The 21,934-nt window shown below is 42.9% G+C and overlaps 1 protein-coding gene across 2 annotated transcripts in view; it reads right to left on the bottom strand.

Annotated features, from left to right (window-relative positions):
• DPP3 (dipeptidyl peptidase 3) overlaps window positions 1-21,934 on the bottom strand; it is a 402,067-nt gene that overhangs the window by 209,359 nt on the left and 170,774 nt on the right. The gene's annotated exons all lie outside the window — the stretch shown is intronic.

The raw sequence follows: 21,934 nt of genomic DNA, 5'->3' as shown, positions 1-21,934 counted from the left end.
AGCCGCAATAACCAGAACAATACAACACAGTAGGAGAGTAAAACATAAGAACAAAGCTATCATAGTGCCTAATATTTTCTACTCTCCCTCTGCTTGTTCTATTTAGAGCACAGCATGTTAAGCTTCTAGCTTGCCTATCTATATCACAGGGGTGACATCAGCCCTCATACCTGAGCAAAGGCCTGTGATCTTGGTTCAGCATCTGCAACGAGGCAGTCAGCGTCTAGTTGTGGTTCCCTGGTCGGAATCTCCCTCTTGCGTGTATTGGGACAAGGAAGTGATTTTATAACTAACATGTCAGCGTGATCACAAAATGTCCCTACGCAGGAATGCCCAGTCTAAACTCCTACCACGTCTATCGGCAATGTACCAGACTGTATCCTTGATTGAAGCACAGAGTGAACAAGAATGTGTTATTGAGAACTCCAGTGCTGAAATAGGCTAAACAGTGTGATATGAATAAAAAACAAAACCGTAGAACTGGCTATTTAAAAAATAACAGTACGAAGCCCAATAATAAAGTATTTAGAGCAAAGTGCACAGAGGCTCTAAGCTGCAAGCAGATTAATAAAATACATCCAGGGCAAAGTGCACAAAGGCCTAATGCCTGAAGCTAACGCGCAAAGTATACGTAAAACCAACCACACTACAATATGTTGTATCATGCTTCAAGCAAAAAGACTGCTACGAACATTCTTACTGAAAGGTTTATCTTTTCAAGAAGACACAATAAAAAGCAGTTTGCCTTGTTGTTTCACTAATGTATATGATGGCGCCACCTCTTGGAAAAGTCCCTGACTCTGCCTTTGCTCCGGTGGAATAGCATGCAGTGCCATAGAAGAATGAACAGTTAAATACAAAAAAAAAATGACTGATGCAACTCATTCTTCATTTGACAACGTGCGTGTTAGTTACTTTGTTGAAGTGTGCACGTCTACCATAATGAATAATATATTATCTGAAAACTTGAAGAAAATAACTCTGAACCTTTGGAGACATCCTGCTTTAAAGTATTTCAAAAGTAGGGGAAACACTGGGTCTTGATTGAAATTCTGGAGGGTGAGATTCTGGATTATTACCAAAGAAAAGAACAATGTAAATCTTCCCACAAAATTAATAAACCAGTGCTTTCTTAGGTTAAACTTTCCAGTGAGAAAATCTGGACTTACCTCTAGTAGCTACGACACATAAAATAGGCTTTGCCTCAAAAAAATTGAGTAAAGGACTTTTACACAGCATCAAAACAACAATAACGTCTAGAACTAATATGTAAAATGTCCAAACCAACTTCAGAACACAAAGAGAAATTTACCTAACAGAACAACAATGGCAAAAAGTTGGATAAAGGGGAGCAGGTAGGTGAGGTAAATGTAAAAAAAAAAATCCACATATTCTAAAAGCATTCGTTAGGCCAGGTGCATTACCAAAATGGACCACCAAAAGCCACTTGTGAAACACAAAATGCACAAATAGCAGTGATCAACAAACTTTTATTTCCCATGCAGGTCAGGAGGACAGTGTAAGCTACCTTACAGTCTGGTACTCCCAAATGCTTTCAATCTTCTTCTCAGGTCATCGTCTCCAGCAGCATATATGAGGAGAGTCTCAACTCTATCCAAGCTTTTCTTCTAAGCCAAAAGTACAAAGGTGTTCAGATGCTGATTAAGTTCATCCTGGTCACTCACAAAGCACCAAAACTTCCTGGCAGCCGTTTAGAGTGCCAGGCAACAATCAGCAGTGGGAGGGTGGCTAAACTATTTTCACGAGCAAAGGTAGTCACAATTAGTCTGCTAGCACATCTTCCAAGGTGATCCTTCTTTACCTATTTACTTGAAGCTACAAGACGACAGCATGTCTGACTTAATAAGTGCTACTAATAATTAGGTAAAAGAGGAAGCAGGATCCAAGGATTCATTCCTGCACAAAACAGATATGGCAAGTACAAACTCCAAGTGGAGTTGAATTTTGAGGCGCTGGTTGAGAGTCTCTTATGTGGCACACTTGAAAGTCACGGGTGATAACTTAAGTTTTAGTATAAATAATCCAAAAACACCTTTCAAGACAGTTGAGTGCCAGTATCCTTGTAAGGAACTCTTAATTCCTATCCAGGATTATTCCTAATGAAATAAGAGATCTCCCCCATGGAAATCAACCCTGGCTTTTTCAGAGGGTAGGACCCCTTCTGTTATGAGCTGGAGCAGATTGATTGGGAACAGACCAAAATCAAAGGCCATCATCACATTAGCAGCCTGTGACATCAGCAGCCTTCTAGTGCCAAGGGTCGAAGTAGGTCAGTATATCCTTTCTGGTAAAAGCAATAATTATGGAGATACCATGCAAAACATATCAGTATCCCCACAAGAGGATACTGAAGAACATAAATAAAGATAACAAAGAGCTGTCTAGAAAAGTGAATATATTTTGCCTATCTTTTCACAGGAGGTAACTGCAAGTGAAATGTTGTCCTGTAAGTCAACACGTCAATGTCAAAATTCCAAACATTCAAAAGGATTAAAGCATAAGATGTGCTACACAGAGTCTCACTCTTCAGGGAAAATGCATCATTCTGTCATATTTTTTTTTTATTAAGTGAAGGACAGATATGTTAAAGCAAAAGAAACAAGACCTCCTTAATGTATAAGGGCATTTACTATCTGAAAGAAGGTAAGAGATATCTTGATGTGTCACAAGTATGGGCAAGAGAGCCCTGATCCAAGTCATGTTCTCTGTTCTTTAGTGAACATACAGGGATAGGTAGTATTTTCAAAACTCTACGCTCTAGGGATGATGAATCTTAAAATATTATAACAGGGCTTTGCTACTTGTTTATGTCTCTTCATGAACCTATGAGAAACCTGTCCAGCAAAAGGCAGAAGTTCAAAGATTACAATTTTATAAAGTGGTAATATATTACTTGATTCTGTTTATTTAGGTGAGGCAGAATGGCTGAAAAGTATAATTAACAAGATCCTTGTAAACACCAAATAAATCTGTTCCCACTGTCGAATACCTTAGGCAGCAATTTAGCTGTTGGACCCAACATTAAACCACAGGATGCAGCCCTCTCTTGCTTTCAGCAAATCCTCGTGACGTTTTGTTTCACCGTCTTCAAAGTCCTAAGCCTAAGGCTTTGAAAAAACTTAAATCATAGAGATCTTTAAAGTACATTAATCCTAAAAGGCCGGTACCAGAATATCAGGCGAAACCCACCTGAAAGGGCTGATGAACCATAGTATTTAATTTGGAAAGCATATACATCAATGTTAGCCTACTGGAACCTGGAGGAAAATGGGCTCAACCGTTTAAAGAAATGGAGTTAACTAAATTATCATCTACGTTTTAATAGCTTTGCCTTTAGAAAACAGATGCACCACAAAGTGTTCTCAGAATGTAACAGAACTCGCTATTTCTTTCATACCATTATCTAGGGGGGAGAGGTCATGCTGTACCACAGAACGCCAAGTTTAGCTACTCTGTGCTTTCCCACCATGAGATACCTACAAATGTGTGGAAAGGGGGCTCTTCAATGAACAGCTGAGTGACTGAGACAAAGATAGGTGGCCTCAGTCAGATACTATGACACAGATGACCTGGACACCAAGCCCTATTGTGCATCTATTACTCAGTGTATGACAGTTTACGTCCTGCAATGAAGTCCATTACCACCTTCCCCACTGATCCCTGCTTAGAAATCAACAACAGTCGGTTTCTCCACAAAAAAGATCATAACTTATCATAGAATGGGCAAACATGCAACATGTAGAGGTGCCGCAAAAGAACAGGCCTTATCAGGATCATCTGCACAAAACCTAACTTGGAATTTAAAAAATAAATATGAAAAAGGCTCTTAAAATTACAGGAGACTGTGAAAAGGAGGGTACCACACAGAAAGGTGGTGTTCTATATTCTACTAGGCAAAGAGGAACACGGTGATTACCTGTGGTAATGCTCTTGCTGGTAGAGATTCTGTCTAGCTATAGATTCCTCACCTTTTGAATATTCCTCAGGTATCAGACTGGATCCAGAAACCTTTTAGCAATGCTTCAGCACGCCGGATGTTGACGCCTTGCAGCTCTGCACAAACGCCGTTACACTCCACAAAATGCCTATATAAGTGCCACTTCAGCGCACTGACAGTTGCTTCCAAGACTGGTCAAGCCCCCACATGCGGAGCCCTAAAAGCAAACCAGCAGACAGGGTGCAGGCTCCTAGGCTTGATATCTTATTATTGAGTAGAGTACAAACACAGAATGAAGGGAATCTGAGGGTCAAGGAGCAATTGGTGGTTAGATAGGTTTTCTTCCACAAAGAGTTATGAAAGGTAACTTGCTCCTCTGTACAGACTTCTAGACACATATTCCTCACTTTTTAAATAGCTACCAAAGCAGTACCAAAGAAAACAAGGGCTCTGGATGTACTCAACCTAAAACGTACTGCAAGACGAAGTGCGCAAAATGCCCTTCTCGGCTGATTTGGCTGTCCAGGCAATAGTGCTTCATGAACGTATGGAGTGACACCAACGTAGTTGCCTGGCAGATATCTAAGCCAGGGACATTGCATGCTAACAGGGTAGCAGCTTTGGCCTTGGTGGTGTATGCTTGCAGTGCTTCTTTGCCAATGCGTAGCAGATCCTAAATCCACATCACAATCCAGTGCTTCTGCAAAGCCTTTTCTTTGCTCCAACAAACTCCACAAACAGCTGATCTTCCACCCTGTGATCCTTGGTACGAACAACAGAGATGCTGAGCGTTCTTTTGGAGTTCAAATGATGGAGTCTCTTCTCCTCCCTAGAAGGGTGAGGCAGAAAACAGAAAGCCGGCCTACTTCACAGAGCCAGCTTATCAGGGAAGAAGATGGTGTACAGTGGATGAACACACAAAGTCGTCTCTCACACACCATGCAGAGGTGAAGGCAAAGAAGAACACAGTTTTGATTTTGAGAACCCATAAAAGGGACATGCGGAGCAGCTCGAATGGAGTGGCCATCAGATAAGTGACAATAATATTGAAATCCAATTGGGGCTCCACAAATGCAGAAGGGGATACATGATGTAGTCCTTTCAGGAAGCTTTTCATATGTGGGGATTTAAACAACAAGGGCTGATCAAGAAACTGTAAGAAATCAGAGATGGCACGAAAGATAACCCATAACTGTGACCAGAGCAGGGACTTGCCAGGCAAGAGACAGAAGAAATAATAGAACATCTGAAAGTTTGGCCTGGAGAGCCTTAACCTGGCAAGTTCCACACCAAACCACACGTGTCTCGATGACAGGCGTACACAGTGTTTGCCAAGGAGCACCTGTCTGTCAAGATAACATTAGCCACCTCAGGAGGAAGGGAGATGGTGGTCACTTGTCACTACTCAATCTACATGAATGAAGGATGAAAATGCAAGGGCAAGGATGGAGAGCCCGACCCCTCTGCTGAAACAGGTGACCTTCTTGGAGGGGCAGTCTGATCGAAGGGCAGATGCTTAAGCTCAGGAGCTCAGGATACCACACTGTCCGTGTCCAGTCCATATTCACTAAAATACTCAGGCCAGTCTTTCCTGATCTTTTTGCAGGTGCAGAAGTGGTGTAGGTGGAAAGGAACAAAGGGGACCAGCGTTCCAATCAAGGCAATACATATTTCCAAGCAAGAGTAGCCTTGGAAACTCCAACATGCAGAAGTGCTGCTGTTGCACGTTCTCGAAGGTGGTGAACGGATCAATCCAAGGTTCTCCACATTCGTAGAAGAATCCTTGTGCCACCTCCAGGTATAACTGCCAGCGGTGATCCCCTAGGGGCTGACTGATGAGCTGATCTACCAGGAAGATTACCAGGTGGTCCAGCCAGCTCCAGATGTGAAAGGACTCCTGGCACTGGGTCCATGACCCCACTACGCCCCATTTGCTGCAGTGCCACATGGTGCTGGTGTTGTCTGTTAACAAGTGGCTCCTATTGATAGATGGCAGGAAGACTTTAGCAGCAAGTGGGTGGAATGCAGCTCCAAAAAACTGATACAGAGTTGGGACTCCGCCAGAAACTAGAGACCTCTGATCTCCACCTTCCCCAAGATACCGCCCTCAGTGTATAAGTGATGCATCTGTCACCACTGTTAGCTTGAGGGGGTGAGGTGCCTGCTGTTGACCCAATCGTAGTCCCATAGCCACCACTGCATATCTTTTACAGTCTTCTCCGAAACCTGTTTGTGGTACAGAGGTCATCTTGATGTTGGGACCACTGGAACTTCAGATCCTAATGCAGAGCCCACATATGAAGCCTGGCCCGCTTGACCAGCAGGATGCAGGAGGCCATCAGTCCCGGCAGCCTCAGAGTCGATCTCACTGAAATCCAGCTCTGAGGCTGCAAGATTGGGATCATAGCTTGGTGTCCTGGACTCTTAGGAGTGAAACTGAAAGGTGCTCAGAATGGCTCCGATAAAGGGTTAGCATCTGGGAGGAGTCAGGTATGATTTCGGCATGTTTATAGTGAACTCCATAGATGACAGGAGGTTTGTCATAGTCTGGAGGTGGTTGATGATTGCCTGGGGAGAGCCGCGTTCAACAGTCAGTCACTGAGGAAGGGGAAGTCTGGCACCCCTGACCTTTGAAGGTGGGCTGCCACCACCACTTCCGTCACTTCTGACAACTCCTGAGGAGCACTGGTAAGACCACAAGGGAGTACATGGAACAGAAAATCCTCCTCTCCTACCACAAACCACAGGTAGCGCCGATGAGCAAGCAGGGTGGGACTATCGAAATAAGCCTTCCGTAGGTCAGTCACCATCCAGACTCCAGGGTAGACATGTCCTCGGACTAGACCTGGGCCACAGTAAGCATTTCTCCCCATAGAGGAAGAGATTGAGAGGGCATAGATCTAGAGAAGACCAAAGACCTCTGTCATTCCTGGGCACCAGAAAGTAATGGGAACAACAACTATATACTACTTCTGGCACCAGAAGCATCTCAACAAAACCTTTGGGCAATGAGGCTTGTACTTCCTGCTGCAAAATGTAGAGATGGTCCTCATCAGTTGTTAGATAGAAGGTGGAAGGTGCAGTGGGGATGAAAGGAAGTGTAAGGCGTAGCCTTTGCGAACAATTTGGAGGACCCAATATATGAGAAGTTGTTGAGGGTGAAGTTCCCCTAAATTTTGTTTAAGGTCCAAGTAATTACAATGTTCGTTGTCTTTAAATTAACTTTTATTTGTTCTTTTGTTACATGGTTGGTTACCTCGCTAATCCTGGACGATTTCCTCTGTTCAGTCTCTGCGGTCCTTCCAATAGACAAGAGTAAAGTTTATGAGATTTTAAACAAAATCATTGATGAATATGAAGAGAATTTCATAAAAAGGAAAAACAGAAAATTTTGCAGGGACCAAACAGATTACATTAGGAAGGGACTACACATTTGTCAAAACATGTGATAATGAAATAGCCTAGTAATGCAACAACAGAACCAATAAACACATCTGGAATGTCCTCAACATCTGACGTTGAAACACCAGGGGGAGAAGTAACCGCATCAGTCAGTAAAGTTGGGGTGAATATTTCTGAGAAGGTTTGCAGACATCGTTTGGGAATCCTAACCACACAAGATTCAAGAATAAGACAACCAAATACCAAACAAGAGACACCATCAATAGCAGGAGTGCAAACCAGAGGCAGGAGAAAATAAATGATTAAAGACAAGACAACAGAAACCAATTAGTGGTTAACTTATCTACAAAGAACCTTAGTGGTGCACAAATGGAGGCCTTAAATAAAGGTCTATCTTTCTGTCCAACAGCTAGATGGAACCTAGTACAAACAAAAATTTACTTATACAAATTTATTGGGAGACGAAAAACGCATTCATTGTTTTCAGAGAAACTATTTCAACTGAGAATGGTACCAACACAAGTTGATATCAGTGACCTTACCATACAGGACCTCGAAACTATACATCTATTGGCTTTACGGTACAGGACAACAAAACTATACATCTATTGGCTAATCTCTCAGAAACGAATGGCACTAGTCAAAGTAATTCAATTTATGATACAGCATGGGAACAAGGGGTTGATATTGCACATACTAAAGTAAGCAACCTTTCAATTAAATAAACATTTATACCAACTTTAACTCTGGGTAATTCTATAGATCTTTTTCAAACAGTGGTATTAAAAGATATGGAAAAAGTATATCATAACTGTTTTCAAAGCCAAGTACCTCTCCCTCAACCATCAATAAAAAAATAGAACCAAGTCATGGATAAGCTTCGGAATGACTAAGATCTAGTAATTAAAGAAGCTGATAAGGGAGGGAATGTTGTGATCGTGGACAAAAGAGATTATCTTAAGGAAGTTTGGCGACAACTTGAGGATACCACATGCTATATATTCAACTGAATAAGAATTCCACCAAATACGCTCAGAAGAGCATTAAAATGTTTGGATAAATGGTACACCAATGGTCCCATTCACTTGAGAAGTTAAACAATATCCCAATATCAAAACTCCAGTTATGTACCACCAAATAACCCCAAGGGTAGATCAATCATTGTTGGAATTGACTCAATGTGCTCAAGATTAGGAGAATTTATCAATGGGGAACTGCAACCATTTATGAAGTATCTTGTATCTGAGGTACAAAGGATGCCTTGAAGAAATTAAATAACACTAATTGGCAAAAAAGATATGTAATAGCTACCAAGCTACCATTGATGGTCTCATCTATAAAACATCTAGATGGACTGGAAGCAGCACAAAATATATTGTCAACAAGATAAGTACATCTACTAGAAAGAAACACATTGATTATTGAGATGTTGGAATTTTGACTTACCAATAACTTCTTTATGTTTAATGGGAACATATATTTACAATGACAAGGGACTGGAATGGGAGCACGATTTTCTGCTCTGTATGCCTGCCTTCTCATGGGCGAGGTAGAAAAATACTGGCTCTGGGATGAAAAATTGTGTTTTTGAGTTGGTACATTGACTATATTTTACTCATATGGTAGGGCTCATCAATGGACCTAAAAACATACATTGATCTATTCTCGGATCATAAACAGGGAACCCCAGTAACATCAACAATATCTAAACATGAAAAAGAGTTCTTAGGTTTAATATTGTTTGTTGAGGATTCAACATTATAGAGTAAAATCCATGAGAAATCAACAGCTGCCAATTCAGTTCTGCTTGCATCTAGTTATCACCCACAAAATACTATCTTGAACATTCCAAAAGGGGAATACAGGAGAGCAAAAGGATACTCAAAAAAAGTGAGGATTTTGTAAGTAAATCCAATAAAATCAAGAGGATATAGAAAATAAGTCTTACAACAATCCTTTATTGAAACTGGTAAACTGGATAGCAGCTTACTTCTTCAAAACAAAAAGCAATCACTATAAAAGAAAGACAAGAGATGTTTTATTACCCAGTATCACAACGGACACCAACGTATCAGAAATGTATTGCGTAAACATTGATCACTATTGACAAATAGCCTGACATTAGAAACTAGGATTCACTCCTTATTACAAATAAATTTCAGAAGAGCATCCAATCTCAAAGAAAGACTATGTCCATCTTTTTTCACAATAAGAAATAAAAAATAAGCACCTTTTTAGATTAACTAAGAGTTTTCTACAACTGTAGGAACTGTTCCATTTGTAAGTTAGTAAAACACAACACCATCAACGTTCAAAGCAATGGTAAACGTAAAATTTCACAGTGGATAAATTGTGACACTACATTTGTTATACCTAATATCCCCTGTCCCTGTAACTAGAACTATACTGGGAGCACTATCAGACTGCTAAAACAAATGATCCAGAAACATTACTGCAACCTTCATAAATCTGACAAAAAATTATCATTGGTGTAACACTTTGAAATAAACCATCCTAACCAACGTACATTTTCCTTCTGTGGATTACTGAAATTGAAACTACATCAGAGAGGTGCCAACAGAGAACTTAATCTTTGGAAACAGGAAAGTGAACTGATTCTAAAATCTGACACTGTAAAGCACAGACTAAACAGAGATTTGGATCACCATTATTGTAAAAAAAGATGTTTTGGGGCACCATCGCCTCTCCCTGCTGGGTGGGACATGCTGGTTATAAGGGACGTCTCACCTAAAGGAACAAAAGGATTTCTGGAATTTCTGCTGGCGAGGCTGGGTAGAAATGCCCAGAGAGTTAACAGTAGCCCTACTCTCCTTTAAACATACAAGGACACAGTCAGCCTTTTCCCCGAACAAGTGTGCCCTATCGAACACCATTTCCACCAGGGAGGACTGGACATCACCTGAGAACCCAGTGGACTGTAGCCACGCATTGCATGAATGGCAACACTGGTACCTTTAGCCTGTCCAAAAGAGTCAGTGGTGTCCAAGCCACAGCGAATTGTGAACTTGGCACATCACAACCACTCTGAATGGCCTTAGAAAGAACAAGGCAAAGGTCTTCCTGAACACTCTAGAGGACTTGGGCCGAGTTTCAGAGGGCATGAAAAACGTCCCAACAAAAAGGATACATTGATCTAACGCAGGGCCAAACTAGCTGATGAAAATAGTTGCTTCTCAAATGGCTCTGTCTCTTCAATTCCATCTCAGGAGCAGTAAGGAAATTGCTGGTCCGGCTACTGGAAGCCTACACTACAAAGCTCTCTGGAAAGAGGTACTGTGATAAGTAGGCCGGATTGCCTGAAGCAGGAGGGTGGTGTCTGGCAATCTGCCAGTTAACTGAGGGGGGGGGGGGGGGGGGGGCACCATTATAAGGCTTAGCCCAAGTCCCTCAGATGGTACCCGGCAAGGACTCATTGAAAGGCAGGAGAGGTCCCAAAGCAGTCTGGCCAGTATGCAAGACTTCAGTCAGGACGTTCATTTTCACCTGGGGAGGTGGAGGTCAAGGACTTCAGCTGCCCTAAGCATGACCATGTCATAAGAGGTAGAATCTCCTGTTGCTGGATCAGAGGAGAGAAAAGGCTGTTTCTAGAGACATATCAAGCCCATTAGCCTCTTGTAAGTCCTGATACCACTTTGGCACAGTGCAGAGCAAATTCTTCACCCTGTTTGTAGTCATTATCTGAGTCCGTTCCGAAAAGGGATGTTAAGGAATGTTACCTGCCTTGTGGTAAGCCAAGTGCAGAAACTTTGGTTGGATTCAAGTATGACGTTAGTCGAAGTCAGACCGGCATCAGAAAGGACAACTGAAGCCACTTGTTCAGGATGTAAATTTGGTGTTGACATACCCAGACCTTGTGTGGTCGTGGGTCATGGAAGAGAAATCTGTGCTGAAGTTGAGGGCAGAAGTGGTTAAGCTGGTGCAGAGGGCACACCTGTCAGCTATAACCAAGGTGGAAGGCCTCTCAGCTTCATGGGGACTGAAGGCGCACTAGAGGAAGTTGGTAGCGGTCGGAAGAGCCAAAGCATAGCTGTCCAGAACTCTTCAATCTGTGGTGGCATTTTTGGAGGCCCCAGAAATTTGGGTTATGCAGAACCAGCTGCAGAATTGGCTCTGAAGTTGGCCAACGTCTGGAGCAGGAATGGAACTGTTGGCACCACCGATGAGCTTCGTCAGGTGAGTGGGAATGGTGTGATTAAGCAAACTCTGCTTCGACTTTTTGTGTTTCTAGTACTTGCCGGATGACTTGAAGAGTGAGAAAAACCATCCTCAAAAGCAGTAGTATGGAGCTTTGGGCTTGCAGTGGGACTTGGAGTGGTCATAGTGCTGCATCTTCATGTGCATGGCGACAAACTTTCACCTCATGTTCCCTGACAGCCTTTGGATTAATCAAAGCACAGTCTCTGCAGGTCCTTCAAGTCATGGTGCAACCCTAAACACCACAGGCAAACCTGGTGGGGCTCTGCCAAAGGCATCTGCTTATGGCGGTCCTTAAAGGGCTTAAAACCTGTTGTCTTAGGGAGTGACATATCTTGCACACTGTCAGAAATTTGAAGCAAAGCAATCAGAAAAATAGTGGTCTCTGAAAGACTACAGAAGCTCCGGATCAGTGTCTGGAGGCAAGAAAAGAAAGGTAGCGTGAAGTTATACCGATCAGGCCATGCACATCATTTCAGGAGTGGAATAGCATCAGTGTGAAGCTGCAAGGCACCACCTTCTGAAACAGAGAAGCATTTCTGAAAAGTTTCTAGCGCTAGTATGATGCCTGTGTAACATTGAAAAGGAGAGGAATCTGCTGCTAGACTTCTCTATCAGAAAACAGGAACTAGGCTCAGGCAGTTGGTGATGCATGGTAGGAGGTTGCATCTGTAGGTGATAAAAGGCTGCTTGCGTTGTGTCCTTATTGTTTTAAAGTAACAGCATTATTTTGAGGAAACATTTGTTATCCTGATTATGAGGCACACGCACCACCCAAACAGGTGACAAAGAGGGAGAGTAAGGCAAGAAGTGTACTCTTTTCTTATAGTGCAGCAGCAAGCACCAATAAGCACTTTTCTACCAGCAGCAAAGTGAGTGAAGCAGCAGTAGAATATACATATTTCAGCTACTTCAAGAGTGGTTTCCAACTGAAGGGGGGTTGGGGGAAGTCTCCATTTAAGTAACTGTTTTCAGAAGAAAAGAAAAAAAGTGCAAGAGAACGGTTCTCTAATAGTCTCAATAAACACTAAACATTGTTATTAAGTTTTCAGTTTCTATCAGTTTTTATTAATAATCAGTGGCTGGATTATAACAACCAAAAAAAAGGATGCCCAAGAGAAATATATGATCCTTCGTATTTTCGGGCTGTGCACCAATCTTGCTGCTATATTTCACTTTACCTTTGACTGCCTCCTCTTTCCTTTAATTCTTGTATGGCTTCTCTAACCAGGAAAGCATGCCAAGTTGAATTAAAAGGTTAGTTAGCTTTACTCAGTTTTACGATAGAGTGTATGTGGAGAGGTGAATATAGGACATGTCCATGTCTTATAAATAATACTGACAAAAAAGTGCAGGCACAATTTGGAGGTAATCCCTTTGTGCATGTCAAGAGGACATCAAAGGAGAGTAACACGACCAACTGTTCCACATTTGAAAGCAAGACTTCCAATACATGAGAACTGTCTCCATTAGTTTATTCATATATGTAGGCTAAAGTACATTGATAACTTGTAAACATACACTGGGCATTTCAGCACCAAGTTCGGTGGGACACTTAAACCTCTTCAGCCAGGCAGTAATGAAAATGTCACTTACCCAGTGTACATCTGTTCGTGGCATCAGTCGCAGTAGATTCGCATGTTCTGCAATAGCTCGCCATCTGGTGTTGGGCCGGAGTGTTACAAGTTGTTTTTCTTCGAAGAAGTCTTTCGAGTCACGGGACCGAGTGACTCCTCCTTTTGTCTCCATTGCGCATGGGCGTCGACTCCATCTTCGATTGTTTTTCCCCGCAGAGGGTGAGGTAGGAGTTGAATTGTAGTAATAGTGCCCATGCAATGGAGTGACTAAGTATGCACCTATTTAAGGTTGAGATGATACATATATAAATAATTGAAGGTAACTTCCAAACTGCTACAGGCTCCCGGGGAGGCGGGTGGGCACATGCGAATCTACTGCGACTGATGCCACGAACAGATGTACACTGGGTAAGTGACATTTTCAGTTCGATGGCATCTGTCGCTGTAGATACGCATGTTCTGCATAGACTAGTAAGCAGTTATTTCCCCAAAAGCGGTGGATTAGCCTGTAGGAGTGGAAGTAGTTTGAAATAATGTCCTTAATACGGCTTGACCTACTGTGGCTTGTTGTGCGGATAACACGTCTACACAGTAGTGCTTGGTGAATGTGTGAGGCGTAGACCATGTGGCTGCCTTACATATTTCTTGCATTGGGATGTTTCCTAGAAAGGCCATGGTAGCACCTTTCTTTCTGGTTGAGTGTGCCCTTGGTGTAATGGGCAGCTGTCGTTTAGCTTTAAGGTAGCAGATTTGGATGCATTTAACTATCCATCTGGCTATACCTTGTTTTGAAATTGGGTTTCCTGCATGAGGTTTTTGAAATGCAATAAAGAGTTGTTTAGTCTTTCTGATGTTCTTTGTTCTGTCAATGTAATACATCAATGCTCTTTTGACATCTAATGTATGTAGTGCCCTTTCAGCTACGGTATCTGGCTGTGGAAAGAACACTGGAAGTTCCACTGTTTGATTTAGATGGAACGGTGAAATAACCTTTGGCAAAAATTTAGGATTGGTCCTTAGGACGACTTTATTTTTGTGTAGTTGTATAAAAGGTTCCTGTATAGTGAACGCCTGAATCTCGCTTACTTTTCTCAGGGAAGTAATGGCGATGAGAAATGCCACCTTCCAGGTTAGGAACTGTATGTCGCAGGAGTGCATGGGTTCAAAAGGTGGACCCATAAGTCTAGTTAGGACAACATTTAGGTTCCATGAAGGAACAGGTAGTGTTCTTGGTGGTATAATTCTCCTAAGGCCCTCCATGAATGCTTTAATGACTGGTATTTTATATAGGGAAGTTGAATAGGTAGTCTGCAGGTATGCAGATATTGCTGCAAGGTGAATCTTAATGGTAGAGAAAGCTAGGTTAGATTTTTGTAAGTGAAGCAAGTAACCCACTACATGTTCTGGAGTTGTGTGTAATGGTTGTATTTGATTAATATGGCAGTAGCAAACAAACCTCTTCCATTTACTTGCATAGCAGTGCCTGGTGGATGGCCTTCTTGCTTGTTTTATGACTTCCATACATTCTTGGGTAAGTTGTAAGTGCCCGAATTCTAGGATTTCAGGAGCCAGATTGCTAGATTCAGCGATGCTGGATCTGGGTGTCTGATCTTTTGGTTGTGCTGTGTCAACAGATCTGGCCTGTTGGGCAATTTGATGCAGGGTACCACTGATAGGTCTAGCAGCGTTGTGTACCAGGGTTGCCTTGCCCAAGTTGGTGCTATCAATATGAGTTTGAGTTTGCTTTGACTGAGTTTGTTTACCAGGTAAGGAAGGAGAGGGAGAGGAGGAAAAGCGTAAGCAAATATCCCTGACCAGTTCATCCATAGGGCATTGCCTTGGGATTGTTTGTGTGGGTACCTGGATGCGAAGTTTTGGCATTTTGCGTTCTCCCTTGTCGCAAACAAGTCTATCTGAGGTGTTCCCCAGAGTTTGAAATAAGTGTTCAGAATTTGGGGGTGAATTTCCCATTCGTGGACTTGTTGGTGATCTCGAGAGAGATTGTCTGCGAGTTGATTTTGTATCCCTGGTATAAACTGTGCAATTAGGCGAATTTGGTTGTGAATTGCCCAATGCCAAATTTTTTGTGCTAGCAGGCTTAACTGCGTGGAGTGCGTCCCTCCCTGCTTGTTTAGATAATACATTGTTGTCATGTTGTCTGTTTTGACGAGAATGTATTTGTGAACTATTATTGGTTGGAAAGCTTTTAGTGCTTGAAAAACTGCTAGAAGTTCTAGGTGATTGATATGCAGTTTTGTTTGATGTACGTTCCATTGTCCTTGTATGCTGTGTTGATCGAGGTGTGCTCCCCACCCTGTCATGGAAGCATCTGTTGTTATTACGTATTGTGGCACTGGGTCTTGGAAAGGCCGCCCCTTGTTTAAATTTATGTTGTTCCACCACAGAAGCGAGAGGTAAGTTTGGCGGTCTATTAACACCAGATCTAGAAGGTGACCCTGTGCTTGAGACCACTGTGATGCTAGGCATTGTTGTAATGGCCTCATGTGCAGTCTTGCGTTTGGGACAATGGCTATGTTGTAATACCATCTTTGCCTGTATCTTTTGTGTTGGATACATGCGTTGTATGATGGTGTTGAAATTTTGAATTCTTTGTGGACTTGGAGTGGCTACTCCCTTTGATGTGTCTATTATGGCTCCCAGGTATTGTTGTACCTTGCGTGGCAGAATTTTGGATTTTGTGAAATTGACGGTGAACCCGAGTTTGAAGAGGGTTTGTATGATCTGATTTGTGTGATTTGAGCACTGTATGAACGAATGGGCCTTGATTAGCCAGTCGTCTAGATATGGGAACACATGTATTTGCTGCCTTCTTATGTGTGCTGCGACTACTGCTAGACATTTGGTAAAGACTCTTGGTGCGGTTGTTAATCCGAAAGGCAGTACCTTGAATTGGTAATGTATTCCTTTGAATACAAACCTTAGGTATTTCCTGTGCGATGGGTGTATTGGTATATGGAAATAAGCATCCTTGAGGTCTAAAGTTGCCATGTAGTCGTGCAGTTTTAGCAATGGCAATACTTCTTGTAGTGTGACCATGTGGAAGTGGTCTGATTTGATGAAAGTGTTCACTACTCTGAGGTCTAGGATTGGTCTCAGCGTTTTGTCCTTCTTTGGTATCAGAAAGTACAGTGAGTAAACTCCTGTGTTTATTTGTGTGTTTGGCACTATTTCGATTGCATTCTTTTGCAATAGTGCCTGCACTTCTATCTCCAGGAGATTGGAATGGTGTGTTGTTAAATTTTGTGCTTTTGGTGGTATGTTTGGAGGGAATTGTAGAAATTCTATGCAATAACCATGTTGGATAATTGCTAGAACCCAAGTGTCTGTAGTGATTTCCTCCCATGCTTTGTAATAATGACCTATTCTTCCCCCCACTGGTGTTGTGTGGAGGGGGTGAGTGACATGTGAGTCATTGTTTAGTAGTAGGGGTTTTGGGGCTTTGAAATCTCCCTCTATTTCTAGGGAATTGCCCTCCTCTATATTGTCCCCGAAAACCTCCTCTATACTGTCCCTGGTAAGTGGACGGTGTCGCTTGTGAGGTGCTGGCTTGTGTGCTTTGACCTCGAAACCCCCCTCGAAAGGGCGTTTTACGGAATGTGCTGTAATTCCCTCTGCTCTGCGGGGAGTAGAGTGCGCCCATGGCTTTGGCAGTGTCCGTATCTTTTTTGAGTTTCTCAATCGCTGTGTCCACTTCTGGACCGAACAGTTCTTTTTGATTAAAAGGCATATTGAGAACTGCTTGTTGAATCTCTGGTTTAAATCCAGACGTTCGGAGCCATGCATGCCTTCTGATAGTTACAGATGTATTAATTGTCCGTGCAGCTGTATCTGCAGCGTCCATGGAGGAACGTATCTGGTTGTTGGAGATGGCCTGTCCCTCCTCAACCACTTGTTTTGCCCTATTTTGGAAGTCTTTGGGCAGATGTTCGATGAGATGTTGCATCTCGTCCCAGTGGGCTCTGTCATAGCGCGCAAGTAGTGCCTGGGAGTTTGCGATGCGCCACTGGTTTGCAGCTTGTGCTGCGACTCTCTTACCAGCTGCATCGAACTTGCGGCTTTCTTTATCTGGGGGTGGTGCATCTCCAGATGTGTGAGAGTTGGCCCTTTTCCTAGCTGCTCCTACAACAACAGAGTCTGGTGGCAGCTGTGTTGTGATGAAAACCGGGTCCGTAGGAGGCGGCTTATACTTTTTTTCCACCCTTGGTGTGATTGCCCTACTTTTGACTGGGTCCTTAAATATGTCTTTTGCGTGCCGGAGCATACCAGGGAGCATAGGCAGGCTTTGGTATGAGCTGTGGGTGGAGGAGAGTGTGTTGAACAAGAAATCATCCTCGACCTGTTCTGAGTGGAGGCTTACGTTGTGAAATTGTGCTGCTCTAGCCACCACCTGAGAGTACGCGGTGCTGTCTTCTGGTGGAGATGGTTTTGTAGGGTATGCCTCCGGGCTGTTATCTGACACTGGGGCGTCGTATAGGTCCCATGCGTCCTGATCTTGGTCACCCTGGCTCATGGTGGTGTGAGCTGGGGAGTGTGATGGCGTTTGTGCTGGTGAAACGTTAATTACGGGCGGAGGAGAGGGTGGTGGTGTAACTCTTTTCACCACTTTTGGTTGTGGTGCTTGTTCCGTCTGGAACTCCAACCTTCTCTTTCTCCTAATGGGGGGAAGGGTGCTTATTTTTCCTGTCCCCTGCTGAATGAAGATACGCTTTTGCGTATGGTCCACATCAGTTGCTTGTAGCTCTTCCTCAAACCTATGCTTTTGCATTTGGGAGGTTAGCGAGTGCTCTTCTGTATAAGAGCCTGAAGCTGGGTCGCTTGCAGTTTGTTTCGGCATCGAAACTTTGTCTGCGTGTTTTTTCGGCTCCGAGGTGACTTTTTTCCTTTTCGGGGCCGAAACCTCTCGGCGTCGATCTGTTTCGGTGCCGCTGTCTCGGCGTCGAGCCGTGTCGACACCGGCATCTCGGTGTCGAGGCTTGTCTCCAGCACTTTCTCGGTCCCGAGAAGGCTGCGTGCCTGTGTCTCGACCGGAGTCGGACGATCTCGGCACTGTTTGGGCCTTTTTCGGTGCCGAAGGTCGGTCACCGAATTTATGGGTCGAGCCATGGCCTGGTGGCAGTGGCGTCCCCTGGGCCTTGTAAATGTTTCTTTGTGTGGTTTTCGACGTCTTACTCACGGTTTGTGTATCGTCGAATCCTTCGGAGTCTGAGTCTTGGATCGAGAAGGAACCTTCCTCTTCTTGTTCCTCGAACTCCCGTTGGGCTGTCGGTGCGGACGCCATTTGAAGTCTTCTGGCTCGACGGTCTCGGAGTGTTTTTCGGGACCGGAACGCACGACAGGCCTCGCAGGTGTCTTCGCTGTGCTCAGGTGACAGGCACAGGTTGCAGACCAAGTGTTGGTCTGTGTAGGGGTATTTATTGTGGCATTTGGGGCAGAAACGGAACGGGGTCCGTTCCATCGGCGTTCTTCAGCACGCGGTCGGGCCGACCAGGCCCCGACGGAGGATCGAAAAACTACCCCGAAGGGCACCGGAGCTCTTCGATCTTCGATGCGGTGTGGAATCTAAGTACGCCGATCCCGAACGCAACAATACCGACGAAAATCTTCCGAAATTAACTAATTTTTTCCGTTCCGAAACTCGGAGCGACAGGAACACGTCCGAACCCGATGGCGGAAAAAAAACAATCGAAGATGGAGTCGACGCCCATGCGCAATGGAGACAAAAGGAGGAGTCACTTGGTCCCGTGACTCGAAAGACTTCTTCGAAGAAAAACAACTTGTAACACTCCGGCCCAACACCAGATGGCGAGCTATTGCAGAACATGCGTATCTACAGCGACAGATGCCATCGAACTTGTGTTTTCCTTAAAGGACTGCATCTGAGTTTTGGACATTTTCCAGTATTTTCAAAACACAGACCAACCTCATTTTAATCAAACTATGTTATGATGGCTCTAACTGCACACACCTTAGCTTGTTTTGTCATATAATTTAGCAATATGTTTTACATATAAGTATTTATTAGTTTACCTTAAATTTATAAATTAAAATGGTCTACACCCTACATTCCGAAGTAATGTTTTGCCTGAAGAAACATTCCTAAATTCCTTCGAATGATGCTATTTAGGTGTTATATGTATAAATCGTGAAAATGCAGTGCATTGTGGCTTAAATCATGAACAGTGGCTGGATGTTTGCAGAACCTGTTTTTTAAATGTTGACTGCACAAGGATATCTATACAGAAGTTTAATGAGGTTTCTTCACTCAAGATTTGCTTGAAGGGATGGAATACAGTGTGATTCAATATGGGTACACAAACAAACAAATATTTATCTACACAGTGGTATGTTTAAATTTAGGTGACATGAATTTATGTTTAGCTATATTAGCTGCTATGTAACACAAGAGACTCAGATGAGCGAGAAATACATATAAAAAAAAAAGTTTATGAAACAAGAAAAAAAAAAGTAATCATTTGGTGGCTCTGAAAAGAGCTTCCGTTTATAGTGTGTTGTGCACACTCCTAGGTAGTGCCGTATTTATTCCTTTATGTTGTTAAGGAAGATTCAGTTCCCTTCTGCTGTGAAATCGACTCAGTCCTTGTGGTACACTCTTGAAATGTCAAAGCAGATATTATTATGGCATATAGACTCCATCCTATGGTCACTGAGAAATGCTGAAGTTGCTTTATTGACGTGCCCTAGACTTCTCAATCTTTGGACAAAACTGAGATGACCACTTCCACTCATGCCTTTGACATATGTTGGAATATACAAAGGCACTGTGAGGACAAAGTCAAAGTTGACAATGGTTCCTTCATTTGGATTTGGAGTCCAACCACTGACTGTGCCCAGATGGTTGCCACCACAGTGCACAACGATGAGGGCTGTGTGCTCACAATCTGAAAAGCTCTTAATCATAGGCAACAGTTAATGTCGCACCAAACCTCTATGGCCAACCCAAGTAATTTCCACTTGGGGAAATTCAAGATCTCCATCAATGCCACAATTTATAGTATGTCCTCTGGCCCAAACGACAACGTTGTGGCCCACGATCAAAACTCCAGACCTTGACACAGGAGGTTGTAAAAGTTCATATACCGCATGGAGAGTAAGGAAGATTAAAAAAAGAAAAGCAGTGTGAAAGCTGTGTTTGGCTGATGTTGGAGTGCTGAACCCTAGGTTAAGTAGAAATTAACAGCAGAATGACCCCGGCACACAGAACGGTACAGTCACAGTTCAAATAGAGGACAAGTGTCCCTGGTGTTCAGGTTCCAGACGTGGGTAATAAATCTGAAGAGTCCTCAGTTGGTGATGTAAGTGTCTTTATTTGTAGGCCCAATTTGCCACAGATTTACGTAGTCATCCAAGAACAGCCAACACGTGTTTCATCACCAAGTGACTTTCTCAAGGCTGGGCCAGTTGGCCAGGAAGGTAAGTAGTGGGTGGGACCGATGTAAGGAGTTGAATGGTTGGCAGAAGGTAAAAGCCGATCCAGTAAATGACGGTAAGCAAAAAAAAAAGCCTTGATAAGCCTCAGTTGGGGACCCTGGTGGGATAATAAGCCGGTCGTAGTCTGCCGAAGAAGCGCGTCTCGGTGTAGAATTGCCTGTTATTTACATAGCATATTGTTATTGGTTGAATAAAAGTTAATTATTGTTATGTTCAGGTTAATTTTCAAAGTTACTCAAAGCAACTGCAATAAATACACCAAACATTAAAAACTCAAATATACAAATCATAACATTTTACACATAAGGAAAATAAAATAAAATCATTCTCAGACTAAACCAGTTAAAATGAGCTGAAAGGAAAAGGGATGTCAAAGAAGCACTAAGCGGCTATGACAGATACAAGTTCTTAAACAGAAAGTACCGTGTGCAAGTTAAAACTAAAAATCAAGGAGTCCAATACAGGGGATCCTTCTCAGATGTAGAGATCTAAAACCCTTGCCTGGCTCAAGTCAGAAACCATGTGCAAAAAGTGAGGGAGAACATAGTCCGATGGTACAAGGAACTCGGCCACTGCTTAAACTTCAGCCGTAGAACAATGCCCAAAGCAGTTACAAGAGAGGAGTTTAACTGATTTCCACAACGCTTTTTTTTTTTAAGACGGGATGACTCGTACAGGCCTCAACAAATCATTAAAATGTTACCAGACCTGCAGGTCTAGTAACTTGAATAATCTACTGGGCCTAACTGTAATGTACTTGACGCTAAACTGATCTCAAATTGTGTGATTCTAGGCAAATATTCTATTTTATGGAGCTGCCTTTTTCCTCATTATCAGATTTAAGAGCATCATTGAATCATTGAATCAGAGCGTTTAGCATTTCTGCTCTACACGAAAACTCTTTTTTTCATTTAACAGACTAAACATTTGCTCCATGCATAATAACAATAGGGCCCACATACAGGGTACACATGACCTCTGGCTTGGCTCTTAGTTTACTAATAGCATTGTCATCAGGGTGGAAGCCGGAATATTTCTCAGTTCACGTTTAAAAACTCACTTTCAATAAATGCATTACTAAAGCATGATGTGGCTGAGCACTATGATTTACAGACAACTTACTTTCCATTGAAATGGCCACAAACTTTCCCACTAACATGCAGTTTTACTGACAAAAACTATATAGCTTACAACCAATGTTTGGAAATTGGGTTCCAGCAAAAATATTTATCATTTGCACATCACCAAGTAAAGAGTTCCGATTCATTTTCAACATATAAAAATAGTTTTACCTACACAGAAATAAAAGAAA

This window comes from Pleurodeles waltl, chromosome 9 (assembly GCF_031143425.1).
Source record: "Pleurodeles waltl isolate 20211129_DDA chromosome 9, aPleWal1.hap1.20221129, whole genome shotgun sequence".
Taxonomy (NCBI): domain Eukaryota; kingdom Metazoa; phylum Chordata; class Amphibia; order Caudata; family Salamandridae; genus Pleurodeles; species Pleurodeles waltl.
This window is presented reverse-complemented; position numbering and strand designations above follow the sequence as displayed.